This window comes from Peromyscus maniculatus, chromosome 1, assembly GCF_049852395.1.
Source record: "Peromyscus maniculatus bairdii isolate BWxNUB_F1_BW_parent chromosome 1, HU_Pman_BW_mat_3.1, whole genome shotgun sequence".
In the NCBI taxonomy this organism is placed as follows: domain Eukaryota; kingdom Metazoa; phylum Chordata; class Mammalia; order Rodentia; family Cricetidae; genus Peromyscus; species Peromyscus maniculatus.
The window spans coordinates 211,206,919-211,221,895 of NC_134852.1; the positions used below are offsets into that span (position 1 = coordinate 211,206,919).

Below are 14,977 nucleotides of genomic sequence, written 5' to 3' on the forward strand. Positions count from 1 at the left end.
CCGTTCCTTGGGTTTCAGAGATGGAGCTCAGGTCACCAGGATTGCAAGACAAACACCTTATGCCACCTAGTTTTATATCAACTTGACACAGGCAGTCATTTTAGAGAGGAAACCTCAGTTGAAAAATTGCCCCAAGCACATTGTCTTGTGGACAAGCCTGTGGTACATTTTTGTAATTAATGATTTAGGGGAAGAGCCCAGCTCACTGTGGGAGGTGTCATCTGTGGATGGTTCTTCTAGGTAGTATAGAAAAGCAGACTTGTACCTGTTGTGTGTGTTTACTATTTATTTATTTATTTATTTATTTTGGTTTTTTTTTTTTTTTTGGTTTTTCGAGACAGGGTTTCTCTGTGTAGCTTTGCGCCTTTCCTGGAGCTCACTTGGTAGCCCAGGCTGGCCTCGAACTCACAGAGATCCGCCTGGCTCTGCCTCCCGAGTGCTGGGATTAAAGGTGTGCGCCACCAACGCCCAGCTTTACGTTTTTTTTTAAATTTTGAGATTATAGTATAATTACATTTCTCCCTCCAAGCAATCCCTTATAATTCTTCCTTGTTCTCTCAAATTTATGGCCTCTTTATTCATTAATTGTTGAATACATGAATGTTTATATACATATATTTCTAAATTATGTTCATTTTTAAGCCTATGTAGTGTTCTTATATTGTAATATGTTGCATGAATTATTATATGATATGAAAAGAGTTTGAATTTTGACATTGGAGTCGATACAATAAAAGTTGACAGTTAAAGTGATAATGCTTCCAGTGTTCTGTATTAACTTCATCCATTTTTTGTAAATTGATGCTTAATCAAAGAATTTGACCACAGTCCTAAAGTTACAATTGAGACAAACACTTCCGCATGTGTAATTGAGACAAATACTTCCACCTGTGTTGAGCATCCTCCTGCATGGTGCCATTACACTTGTAAAATTCTTTGTTGCTGGTATAACACTTGGCCATAAGTGTGCATCTTAACCCTGCACAGACTTTATGGGTGCTTTGTTTCCTAAGCTAAATGTTTCCACTTGTGAATATTCGGAGTCTATCCATCTGGTTCTAACTTGAGGGAAAATGCTTCTAGTATGATAATTTTATGTAGGCTGATTATGCATTGTGCAGGACTAAGTAACTGCATGGCAGGATAAAACTATCTTAATTCCATATTTCATACTTAATTTAGAATAAATTTGCTTTCTGCTATTATCAAATTCTATAGTGTTGCTTTCACAGTAACTCAGTTGCATTATTTGTAACATAGAGACAGTTAATACACTGAATGATTCTGACATTGTGCACAAACTCAGTCTCCAGCAGTGGTTTAAAAACGAATGATTAAAAAGAAAACCTTCTGTGGTTGATTTTGTCTCCTGTGGAGCACATCCCTCATCTCCAGGCATCACAGCCCTAAGATAAATGATGCCTTTATCTAGAAAATACCTTCAGTAGTGCTGAGTGTGCTGTTCATCTCTTTTCAGATTCTTTGAGGCTCCTGTAATTATAATTTGATTTAATTCCTTGTCATTTAATGCCATAAATTGTCTTTTAATAATATTTATGCAACATTCTTTACATTATATCAAATGAACATGGTATTAGCTTCACTCATGATTCTAGTTTTGAGAATGAAACTATTACATATTAATTATTTTAAGTATGAAACACATTATTCCGTTTTAACACCTTTGCACATGGATAGCAATCCAAACTTGAGTTTATTCCACAGCCAAGTCAGTGGTGGACAGTTTCTTTTTATTCGGAATAGGTAGGGATGAGAATGATCTCTTCCCCTTAGAGCTCCTTTTATAGACATAGTTTCCCATTTCTTTGGCAAATTGGCATCATGAAGTTTTATTCTAGTAATAGAGAATGTTTAGAAGTAATTTTTCTTTTTATCAGAAGCAAACACAGGCAGTTCGCCTTCAGAAAGGAGCTTCGTTCCAATGATGAACGGTTTGTTATTACTTGGAGAATCATTATTTGGCTAGCAGGTGAACTAACATAAATTTAACATTTTGTATCTCTTTCTTATTTTCATATAAATTATAACAGGTAACATATCTTTTTGCTTCAGAATTCAAAATTACATTCTTGTCCAGCCCCTTGATTTTCTCCATGTAACTAACCAATCAGTTTTATTTTTCTTGCTGTGTTCTTCTAACATTATTACATGCATATACAAGCCATATCAGCATACATTATTTTTTCTACATTTTTTCCACAAATGACACCATAGTCTGTATTACCCATTTAACAGAAAAAATATCTTTAAAATGTAAGAAATTTTTGTAATTTCAAATTAGTTACCATATTAAAATAACATTTACATGAGTTGATGAGCTTAAATATTTGTCTTTTTGTTATCATTGTTTCTATTATTTATTGCTGTTAAGTATAATATATTTTTTAGTTATTTCATATTTATATATGAGATCATAATACAATTACATCATTTTGGCCTTCCCCTTTCTTCCTCCAAAATCTTCACATATACCCCTCATTTCTCTCTTTCAAATGTACGCCCTCGTTTTTATTAGTTGTTGCATGCATATGTGTGTATACACATATGTATTCCTCAAGACATAAATACCCTCTGCTCAGTCTGTATGATACTTGTTTGTATGTTTTCAAGGCTCCCATTTGGTATCAGAAGACCAATTGATGTGTACTTCCCTGGGGCAAGGCTCTCCTGCTCTCCGCTTTTCATAGTTGTCCTTTATGTAGAGTTAATACTTGGTGATTGTTCCCTGTTCACTTTAGCATGATTGGTATTCTTGTCCCAGCTGGGCTCTTGAGTTTGTGTTTGTGTTGCTTAGACCATGTAGACCTTCTGACATTACTAAGTGACAGGATCTCATGGCAAACCCTGTGCTGAGGTGTTTTTTATAGAGTTTTATAAGAATTCCTGACCTTCTGTGTGATTTGGAGACAGTTCTCAACTCATATTATTTTGAAGTAGCTCTTCATAACTTTATGGGACTTACTAAGATTTATAACAGTGGTATAGGGAAGCCAGCACTGCAGGAAGTGACTCAGGACACAGCAGGTCATGAGAAAGCCCTATAGGTTTAAGTTAATATACTGATAACTCTTTTACGTAGTATGTGTTTGTTTATGCGTGTTTGCATATTTCATAAGTTGATATTGAGAGATGATATAGTGAAAAGTTCATTATATTACTTATTTATAGATGTTTTTAAAATCTTATTTTGTTGTTAAAGAACGGTACTAACTTGTGCCTTTCAAGCCGTGGATTTCCACTCTGGGACTTTAGAAGCAGAATTTACTATTTTGCCTTATTTGGTTCTAATGACTTTGCATCACTGACTCTTCAGTTACTAATAGCTCAAATGATCAGAATTTCAAAATTAAGTTAATAGTGGTCAAGATTTGCAAAATATGTGCAATTGAAAACCCGAACAGTCACCATATCATTTGAAAACCTTCTTTGACCATCTTCATGATTAATTACTGTTCTCTATCAAATGTTTCTATTAGTGCAAATGTTTTTTTTCTTGAAAATGCCAAGTTATTATTATAAAGTAGCATTAATTTCCATAAACATGCAGATCTAGTTTTTTTTTTAAAATAACTTCTTCCATAAAAATGCTAACATGTGTTTAATTTTCTTAAGTGGAATGCAGCACAGTTCACAGTTGAAACTCTCTTTGACTTTTAAAAACATAAAGCCCAAAGTTTTTGATCCAAACATGAGATATCTGCCATTCCCAGAAGGAGGGTTTTCATTACATCATCAGTGTGAAACATTCATCTCACAAAACTGGAGAATATATTATTACTTTCAGAATCCTATTTTGCCTGGCAGATGTGCTAACATAAAGTGAGCAGTAAATCTGTTTTGCTTCCTTTAGATAATTAGTAATTTACATATAACCTTTGGCTATTCTTTTATCTTAGAATACTCATATAAGTTGCACAAAATTGTTTTCCATGTAGAAAGTGCTTTGAAATGCAAAATATAATTAAATTCCCTATTATTTTAGGACAGTTGTGTTGCTAAATGATGCTGTTGAGACTATTGTGACTATTGAAGGAGACTGAATGGAGAGTGGGGAGAAGTTAAATTATAACCTCTAAGGATTACTTCAAGTTATTTTTTTTAATCTGTTGAAACAAATGAAAATGCTGAAGTATTTAGAACACTACAGTTTTTCTTACATAAATGTATTTATAAATAGCTTGGTTGTTTGGGTGTCGTGCTGTCTTGTGTGCTGTGTTAAGGAGACGTGAAGCCTGGTTTTTAGAGCGTTTTGTTGTAGGAACTCTGTCTAGGGCATGGGCACAGAACCAGGAAACCGCCCAAGAATTCTGGGCACTAGCACATCAAGAATGAGGCAATGCTGTAGTTAATGGTGAATTATATTTCAGGTTCTGGGGATTGAAAACCAGTTCTGCAGATGGCGAGTCAGGAAGTATCTGTTTGTCCAGTTGGTCATAGCAAAATTAGTAGACTCTCACTCCCGTAGGACACAGAGTGGCTCTGTTGTGTTGATGTGAACGTAAAAATGTCATCACGTTTCAGTGATGATTGAGCTTAGAATCTGCTTTTATGTGAAAGTGTATAGTATTCATTACCTATAAGGTTAGTGTTTTATATTATTACACAATAGTCTCAATATTTTACTAATTAGTGTTAGTGTAGTTTATAGACCATGATTGTGCCTTTTCACTTAGAATGCATTTTGTATGAACTACTGTGTATCAGTTAATCTTTAAGGTATGCTGGTATAATTTTCTAAGGTGAAAAAATATACTTTAATTAGAAATTTTTTTTTTTTTTTGGTTTGGTTTTTCGAGACAGGGTTTCTCTGTGTAGCTTTGCGCCTTTCCTGGAACTCGCTTTGGAGATCAGGCTGGCCTCAAACTCACAGAGATCCACCTGCCTCTACCTCCCGAGTGCTGGGATTAAAGGCGTGCGCCACCACCGCCTATAAAAATTAAAGCTTGTGTAATAAAATTTATCTTCCATTCAATGTTGTGGAACCCAATTTGTCAAGAAAATTTCATATTAATTAAATGTATTTTCTGATAATGTCATTTAGTGATACCATGCATCCCAGCAGTCTATTCAAAGACAAAATTATTAGGATTAACTTCACTTGTACTATTTCTGTTGATGTTTTCTATTTTTAACCCAAAATTTTAATTATATCCTGATTGAAATTGTATACTAATGTGTCCTCTTAGATCAGTGCATGAGCATCGTTTCCTTATTTTCATAAAACAGATTTAAATTTTAGGCCTTACAATTAGCAAATAACCTGCTCATTAATGAATAATGAAGAAATATTTTAATAGTGGTTCCTTAGTTTTCCAATCAAATAAATTTCTCAGACACTTCTGGCAAGGAGATTAATACATAATGAGTAACAGTCTCACTGTCTATGATCCTTTCTGTTTAACCTCTATAAAACCTTTACGGTCTTCCCTCTTGATGGCTCAGTACCGTCACCCTTTATCTAGTTGTTACAATATTTAATATGCCTCATTATTGTGCGTAGAATTGCTTTTTATTTTTCTCAAGATAAATGTTTGTGGATTTCAATTGAAGGTGACTTTGTACTGAAAGCTGGCAGTTAACGATAACAGTGAATAACTTTTTATGAATGTGGGTACATAGAAACCGGTCTGGCAGAGGTTATTGTCACACAGAGTAAGTAGCCCACACACTTTGTGCAGGCTGTTAAATCTTGGTCATATGTGTGATTTCAGTTTGAGGAAAAGGGTATTGTAAGTTTTTTCTTTTCTTTTTTTTTATTTTATCAATATTGAAGTTCACAGGGAACAGAATATGTTCTCATTGGCCTCATCTTTTTTTAATAACAGAAATTTAATGTTGAAAGTGAACTCCATAAACTGGAAATGGGAATGCTAAGTCATGAGGTATTGAAGTCAGAATGTCCAGTTATTAAAGTGTGTGCTACCTTTGTGTGTGACTGAAGATTTAAGATGCAGATCCTCCCTATGTTCAGACCATTTGCAGTTCCTGTGGATCACAAAACACATGCACTGCTTTCCACAGCTCTGATACCACTTCCTGTGTGTTCTCACCAAGTCCCCAGAGCCTGGACCGAAGTCAGCATTTGTCCCACTTGACATGGAAGGTGATGAGTGAGAAGTAATTGCAGATAGTTTCTCATAAGAGTTGTAAAACAATTGATTTGGGGTATCAGATTTTATTTTAATTAAATCTGGCTTTCAACACAATACATTCATATCTTTCCAAATTAGAATGAACTGAAGTAGAGACTGAATGCTTTTGCACATGCTCACATCTTCCTTAAGCTCTTCTCCCTAGGTCCCACAGATGGCGGATGGACACTTCTATCTTATCTGTCCTTCCAGATTCCCTTTATGCATGTTCTAGTAAATGCAAATATGTAATTCCACATCAATTATTTCTTACATAAAATAATATCATTTCATAATTTCCCAAACCTGAGGTATCATATGATACATGGCAAAAACAGTTCCATGTGCTATCAAGAGAGAAAATAATACTGGAAATTAAACATTGGCATGGTAGTGATTGATTGCCAAGGGCATCACAATGTCAGAAATTATAATCTATACAAAAATTTGCACATTGGAGGTGAATCAATGCAGTATGTTCTTTCTACTGCACACCATTTTTGTTTCTAAAACTACAAAGTGGGTATCGCCATTACAGATTTTATTTCTACTTCTACAGACACATTATCTCATACACTGTATCCTAATTTATTTAATCCCATATTCATGCCCTTACTGTTTTTCTTTTTAGCTATTGAAACTTTATACTTCACTTTCTTTGGTATTTTTGCTTAGTGTATTCCTGAGCGAGGTTTTTCTGTACCATATTCACTCTGTGTCTTTTATGCTTATCACTGTATTTCTTTTCAGAGAGGTTTTTTTTTTGGTACTATTTCCCACCAGTTGCATGAAGACCATATGGAGAAACTGCAGTTTTATTATTTGCCAAAGAAGAAATGGAGTTTCGGGGCACTTTTAAGTTGCGCATTATGAATTCTGCAAAGTAATGGTTATTTTCCAGTGTTCATGATTCTTATATTTCTCTTTCTCTGCCAACTATTTGTCTTTCCCCCTTTTCTGTTCGGTTGTTAATCTCTCAGCAGTTTTTGTTCCTGAAGTTCCTCTGTCTTTCTCTGGTTGCCATTCGATTCTTCCGCCATTCTCTGAGCATCGTCCTGACCCATCCATGTTGCTCTAACGCACCCACATGAGCTGTGTAGCCTGCAAGGGACAGAAACGGGGTTTACAAGACCCCAGACCCCAGCAGATCAGTGTCTGCAGATGACCTGCATCTGCTCATAGGCGGTGCCTTTGAGCTGAATGGCCTCACACTGGAAGGGAGCGGCCAACTCTCCGCCTCCTCAGTTTTTGAGGACACTTAATCTCAATCATGAGGGCGGAACATTTGTAAATCAATCATCTTAAAATACTCTACCCCCAAAAAGGCATAAGATTCAACCCAGGGCTTAGAATTTCAGCAATAAAATATAAGAAGTTACTGTTTATGTTTAGTAGGGACATCAAGCTTTTGTGTCTTCTGTAATTCACATCATAGATACTTCCTGCTCCAAGGTTGAAATTTGACATAATTCCAATTAGCAATACTTAGGCTTTATTTTTATATTTTTGTGGACTCTTACTTCAGTGACTCCAGGGACCTCTAGATCGAGTATTGATGCCGTTGTGTAGTCTTGTGGGTGGGCCACTGTGACAGTTGTGTATCAGATGTGGGTGACATGTGTTGCTCCTGAGTCTTAGGTGCTTTTTTCTTCCCTCTTGGAAACTAGTTAATTAGATGCTCTTCCTTGGAACCTAGCAGCCCAGGGTGAACCAACATTGCCAAGCAAAGGCCTCCCTGAAATTGCAATCACAGATGTGGTAGGGAAAGCTGGCCTTCCAGCCAGTAATCCATCACCTAAGCTTCCATGGGCTCTCATTTCTCCCAGTATGCCAGAAGGCAGCAAGTAGAACAGAACTTCGTAACTAAGGACAGACTTCTAAGAGGGAATGAACTCTTGCTCTGAGTACTGTGGTGTTTCATCCCAAACAGTAGTGCTTTTGAAACCACTGAAATATGGGTAGATTTGAATAAGAAAGGTAACCATGGAATCATCTTTGCTCAGGACATGGGCATGGTCCATTAGGGCAATTCATTTTCATATGGAATAACTTCCCTGTGGCTGGCGGAGCTCCTACAAGGACCCATGCCCGATAGATAGGGATGTTCAGACTTGGCAGATACCTCCAGTGATTCCATACCTGAGATACTTTGGAGGATTTTGAGTATCTGCTTACCCTGGAAATAGCATTTAATTGTATTGCTATTATATTAAATTTTTGTCCAGAAGTGATGTTGAATATGACACATGCTTTTGAATATCTGAAGGCATGTAATATTTTTCTTTTCTTTTTTTGGGGTTTTTCGAGACAGGGTTTCTCTGTGTAGTTTTGGTGCCTGTCCTGGATCTCACTTTGTAGACCAGGCTGTGGTGGTATTGTGTCCCCCAAAATATTGTGCACTCTAATAAACTTATCTGAGGTCAGAAAACAGAACAGCCACTAGAGAGACATAGAGGTCAGAAAATGGTGGCACACACCTTTAATTCTATCACTTGGGAGGCAGAGATCCATTCGGATCTCTGTGAGTTCAAGGCCACACTGGAAACAGCCAGGCATGGTGACTCATGACTTTAATTCCAGGAAGTGAGCCTTTAATCCCAGGAAGTGATGGCAGAAAGTTCTATAAGGCGTGAAAACCAGGAACAAAGCTGGCTAAGCTTTCAGGCTTTCAAGAGGCAGTTCAGCTGAGATCCATTTGGATGAGGACTCAGAAGCTTCCAGTCTGAGGAAACAGGATCAACTGAGAAATTGGTGAGGTGAGGAAGCTGTGGCTTGTTCTGCTTCTCTGATCTTCCAGCATTCACCCCAATAACTGGCCTTGTGTTTGTTTTTTATCAAAAAGACCTTCTAAGATTCATGCTACACCGGGCTGGCCTTGAACTCACAGAGATCCACTTGGCTCTGCCTCCCAAGTGCTGGGATTAAAGGCGTGCACCACCACCGCCCGGCTAATATTTTTCTCCTTACCCAGTATGTTCTATTATAGCAGCATTTTTACTGGTGTCTGACCTCACCTACAACTTCATAATGAATCTCTTACATTTCTATTAAGTTACAGTTTCAGTTTCCTCTGCTCTTTTAAGTTTTGGGGTTTACATCAATATCCATAAAAGATACTAGTTCTTAGTTTTTCCCTGTTGTGTATTTTTCAACATTAGAAATTAATGTTATGTTCTCTTCCAGACTAAGATATGGAAGTAATTCTTATTCTCTGCAATAAGAAACTCTGCTGGGGTTTCTCTTAAATTGTTGATGAATCCCGCTGTCATGGTGTCCGCTCTGGAGCCTTGAGGCCTACTGTGACAGTGTTGACTTCACCTGTGGAAATTTTTCACTTATGTTTGATTTGTGTGAAAATTTTTTTATTCTGATCTTACTTTTTTCCATAAAGCAATAAGTAAATGCAAATCAAAGTAAATTAAGTAAGTGCTAAATAATAAGAGAAACAGATATTTGTGTATACATAGGAATTAAGGGAGCGGTGGATGGGGATGTGGGAAGGTCCTAGGAGGAGCTGGGGGAGGAAGTAGCCATGATCAAAATATGCTGTGTGAAAAATTGTAATGAAAAATATTTATAAATTAAAAAGAAAGCAAGGAATTTTTTAAATTTGCTCGTGTTGAAGAGAATGAAAGAATAGAAATTTAGTTGCAAATTTGGTTAAAATGAAGTAACTTTTAATACATTAAAATTCTATAGAATGAAATCAAAACCATAAAGTTTTGTGTGACAAGAGGTTTCTAGTTTTAAGTTATTTGACCAGAAAAGAAAGACTAAATCCAGTGACATTAGTGTCCATGTCAAAAGATGGGAAAGAAGAAAATCCATGTCCTGTAGAGCAGATGGAGTAAAGTAACCAGAGCAGTGATCATGAAGCAGGTGATAAAGAACAGGACGTCTGTTAACTCAGAATGCAGCATCAGGGCTCTGACGTGCACTTCCCATTGGAATCACTGTCCTTAGTGACTTACTTACCTTACTCACCCAGACAACTTTCAGACTTTCTATTGAATTCATGCATTCCGTAAAAGTGGAGTTCACTTAAAACAGGAAATGGGGATAATTGGTTTTGAGCATTATATTACCTGAATTGTTTTTTTAAATTTTATACTTCAACTTAATGTATAGATTCGGTGAATGATTAGGATCCCAGATAGTTCTCGGAAAGTTGTCAAATTGGCACTACAGTTTATGTAGAAATGCACAGTACTCAAATTATTCCAAAAGTCTTATGACTTAAAACACTCATACCTCTTGATTTCCCAAAGTCACCACAAAGGTGCAGGAATTAAAATAGCATAATCAAGAACACTCACATGTAGCTAGAGTTTTCCTGCCTTGCCCACCGTCAGGACAAATCTTTTTTGCCTGCCAGTCCCACAGCCGCTCAGACCCAACCAAGTAAACAGAGACTTACATTGCTTACAAACTGTATGGCCATGGCAGGCTTCTTGCTAACTGTTCTTATATCTTAAATTAACCCATTTCTATAAATCTATACCTTGTCACGTGGCTTGTGGCTTACTGGCATCTTCACATTCTGCTTGTCCTGGTGGCAGCTGGCAGTGTCTCCTTCTGCCTTCCCGTTCTTTTATTTCTCCTCTCTCTTAGTCCTGCCTATACTTCCTGCCTAGCCACTGGCCAATCAGTGTTTCATTTATTGACCAATCAGAGCAACACATTTGCCATACAGAACATCCCACAGCAAGCACATGACACCCAATTTTCCTAACAGCATTTGTTGAAGATATTATTTTTCCTCCAGTGTGTATTTTTGGAACTTTGAGAAAAATCAAATGGCTGTAGTGACATGGACTTGAATCTGGGTCCTCTTGTTCATTTTATTTATCTACCTGCCTGTTTTGGGGCCTGCACTATGTTGATTTTATGTCTATGCAGTATGACTTTAGATTGGGTGTGGCCCCGCCTCTATCATCATCATAGTCATCACCATTCTTGTTGTTGTTGTTATTATTATTATAATTGTTTTGCACAGGATTGCCTTGGATATCCAGGGTCTTTTTTTGTTTCCTTGTGAATTTCAAGAGTGTATTGAAGATACCACTCTTTGACTGTGTGACATGGAGAAACAAATCTAGATATACATTGGATCCTCCTCCTAGCTGGCTAGCTTTCATAGTCCTAGAAGGGGTTATGCAAGTTTTTGGGACCAACCTGCTAGGCAGCATGTATCCGTTGCTACAGTAGTGTCACTGTGGTTAAGAGGGTAACCAACTACTCTTTGATGAGATTTGTGGCCCACCTCACAGGAGTAAATCTGTGCCTGATACTGTAAACCTGGTTTGAAAAAAGCATGTGTGTAGGGGAACTAAATCATAGTCCCTAGTGGGGAACTATATATATTGTTTAGATAAGTTGACATAGAATCACACTGCCTTCTAAATATTTAAATTTTTATTGGCAGTCAAATGCTATCTTTAGCCTTAATCTCAGAAGTCTTTCTTTTCAGTGACTAGAAGTTTTCAGAAACTTACGGGCCACACGAGTTCCTGAGAACATGTGGTAGTTTAGTGCTCAGCTGTAAACTTTATGTTATTCCCTTTAGTGCTCAGGGAATACTTTGGACGAGAAGGCAGAATGAATATAAGAGCAAGAAGATAGAGAGAAGAGCTGTAAAAGGCTGAACATGACATAGACATTGAGGAAATCGGAATGTCACAGTAGCTGTAGTTACCTCTGTGTCTGTCCAAGAATGGGCTTGTTTGGAGGCAGGATGGGCGGACCTCACCCATTACTCCTCAGCTCTTTGTTGCCGATAGATTCGGCTACAGGGGGAACATACTGGTGATGTTCCAATCCAGTGGTCTCTCAGATCACTTCGGCTCAAAAAAACAAAAACAAAAGTCATGAATCTGAGAAAAGGAGTAGGGATGGAGAATGGGGCATTGGCTTGGATGGGACATAGATAAGAGCAGCTTGAGCAGGGGGAGTGACCAGAGTACGTTGTGTACACGCACAAAATTTTCAGAGAACAAAATCATCAATAAAATGAAAGCTGCTTTTTGAATGGACGCAAGGCAACTAGCTGTGGGGGACAGAATGTAGCAGAATCCAAGTATACGAGAGTGGGAGCTGGGTTGGCTGTTCAACCTCTGTAGGAGATGGCCATATTTGAGACTAGGTGATGAAGATTGGAACTGGTAGAGAAGTGGTTTGGAATTTTTATAGGTCAATCATACAATCCTTGCTGATGGATTGGTTACAATGGATGAGACAGACTGTTTGCCAGAACACAGCGTGGGATTTTACTTTTAGCCACCAGGTAGGTGATAGTCAGCTAGAACTCTGACATCCGAAAAAGGGTGTGGGGAGAAGATTCAATCAGAACCAAGAAAGAACACAAACATTTTCCCTGTGTCAGATATTGAAGTGTATTCAGGAGGAGAAAGTTCATGGAGGTGGCTGGGCAGCTGGCTGTGCAAGCCTGGGCTTTCAGAGAAAAGCACAGTGTGAACAAAGAACCTTACAAGCCTAAGACAGATGAATGTTGACTGTGCTTGCCAGGTGTCATAAGCAAAGGCTATGGAGTCCTTGGGGAGCTCACAACCCTTGAGATTCTGCACAGACTGCTGACTTCTGCCACTAGGTGGAGGCAGGCAGTTAGAATAAGCATCACCACATAGTATCACTTGAGCTATAAAGTAGGTGTTTTGCTGGGTAGAGAAATTGATCAGGATCATATTAAATGCTCATGTGGGTAAAGATAATGCTATTAGATAATAAGGCATATATGAAAGTATCCCTTGCATTAACAATACTGGATAGTAAAATGCAGACTTGTGGTTTAAAATTTGAATGATGAGTGGGAAAGACACTTCTGTGTCTGATTCTAGGTAACGTGACATTCAATAAAGAAATTCACAGCTAGGATCAGTTTAAAACAGGAAGTTATTCAGGAAATGGCTTACACAATTTTTCTTTACATTATTCTTCACATTATTAAGGTCCCATTTCCCACATTACCCATAGCAAACATCTACATGTAGATGAGGCTTGGATATTCACCTTTGTTCATCTTCCAGGGAAAGTGCTCAGAGTTGAAATCATATTTGACTGAAATAAATTTCTTCAAAATATTTGACTTGCTTTTATGAACGTCTCTCAGATGACAATGAGTGGTGTGTCTTTAACTGTCAAAACTATTTTCTTCCATCTCAGTCACATTTAATTACTATGTTGCTATGTTCCTAATTTGACATTCAAGTTTTTTTTGAATTTTTCTGACCAATGTTGCCATGACAGTGAGCTAAAGTTTCTTTGCTGTGTTCTCCATAACCAAGTGTTGTTGTGGAAGGGTCCTGGGGCAAAACTTCCATGTCTTATCTCTTATTTGTCACCTTATCTAAAGCCCCCTTTTTTTGTCAACAATTAAAAGAAATTAATAATTGCTAACAAATATGTTTTAGCCATTTTGGAATGGATAGTATATGTGAAAGTTTATTGATATTTTAAAACAGGATATAATATCTTAGTGATAACAGCCTTGGAAATGTTGCTGAACTTACAGATTTCTTAAGATAGACTTGAAATAAACATGGTTGTGTTTTCCTTGAAACTGTAAAATTCATTGTTGTAATAAAGTGTTTGAATGATCCTTTCCAGGGATTCATAAAATACATTTTAAAACATTAAGACTTGGAAAGTGATTTAAGTAGAGCATATTATGTATATTCATCTTTTTCTACTTAATGTTCAGTTTTACAAAGTATAGGTTGTTAATGGACCATCCTCTTTAACTCATCCTGTTTACTAAGCTAACACTGCGATGTGAGCAATTACGATGTAGCAAAGCCTTTAGAGCGGAATGCATCGCACTAAAGAATGTTGACGTTCATTTGCATCGAAGCAGAGAATGGTGTAAGATTTTTGCCCTAACTGGGATTGAGCTGGGAAACCAACCCTGTGCACACTGTTGCGTTGATTGTTGTCTGAGTTTAGTGCTGCTGGCATCTGAGTGCTCTCCAGCACGTTTGTGATGTGTTTCCTCTCTTTTCATGTCGATGGCGCAGCAGCTTGCCGTTCCTGTTCCAGCTCTCCAAGTGATGCATCCCTTTCCTTTCACATTCCAACCGCGCCCCTCTGCCACTGTGTCTTGCAGATACCTTTTTTATTTATGTGAATGTGGACACTCAGGGTAGTTCCCTCTCTGTTTTCATGTGTTGTGTTACAGTGAACACTGGTGCATGGGTCCTCGATGAGGGGTGTGTTCAGTTCCCTGCTCCACCTGTCCTTAATCCCTTGAGGAGTCCACATGCTGTTTTATATAATGGATGTGCAGACACTGCTTGTCCGTCCAGGTTTAAAGCTTCCTTTTTGTCCATGTCCTTGTCAACAGCTTACTGTCTTGTCTTTTTTATTATAGCCATTCTAACAGGTGCAGGGTACTTTTCTGTTGTGTTTTTGTTTACATTCATTTTCCTAATGATTAACAGTGTTGAAGACATTGCTATGTCTTTCTTAGTTACAGCATTCCATCTTTGAAGAAATGTCTATTCAAGTTCTTTAACATTCTTAAATTCTCAGTGTGTGTGTGTGTGTGTGTGTGTGTGTATGTGTACATTCACATGTGCACCCATGCTTACACACATACATATGCGTTTGCTGGTGCATATGAGTGCACATGAATATGGAAGTCAGGAGCTGTCCACCTTGTTTTTTGGGACAAAGTCTCGTTGGCTTAGAGCTTGCTAAATAGGCTTGACAGGTGGCTAACCACTGAGCTGTAGACTCTGCCTGTGTCTCTTTCCTCGAATGTGGAAATCTAAGCCAGTGCCACCAGAGCTGGCTTTTTGTGCATTTTAGGG

At 37.7% G+C, this 14,977-nt stretch overlaps 1 protein-coding gene across 3 annotated transcripts in view; it reads left to right on the forward strand.

Annotated features, from left to right (window-relative positions):
• The window catches only part of Atrnl1 (attractin like 1), a 587,588-nt gene that overhangs the window by 234,665 nt on the left and 337,946 nt on the right, over positions 1 to 14,977 (forward strand). The gene's annotated exons all lie outside the window — the stretch shown is intronic.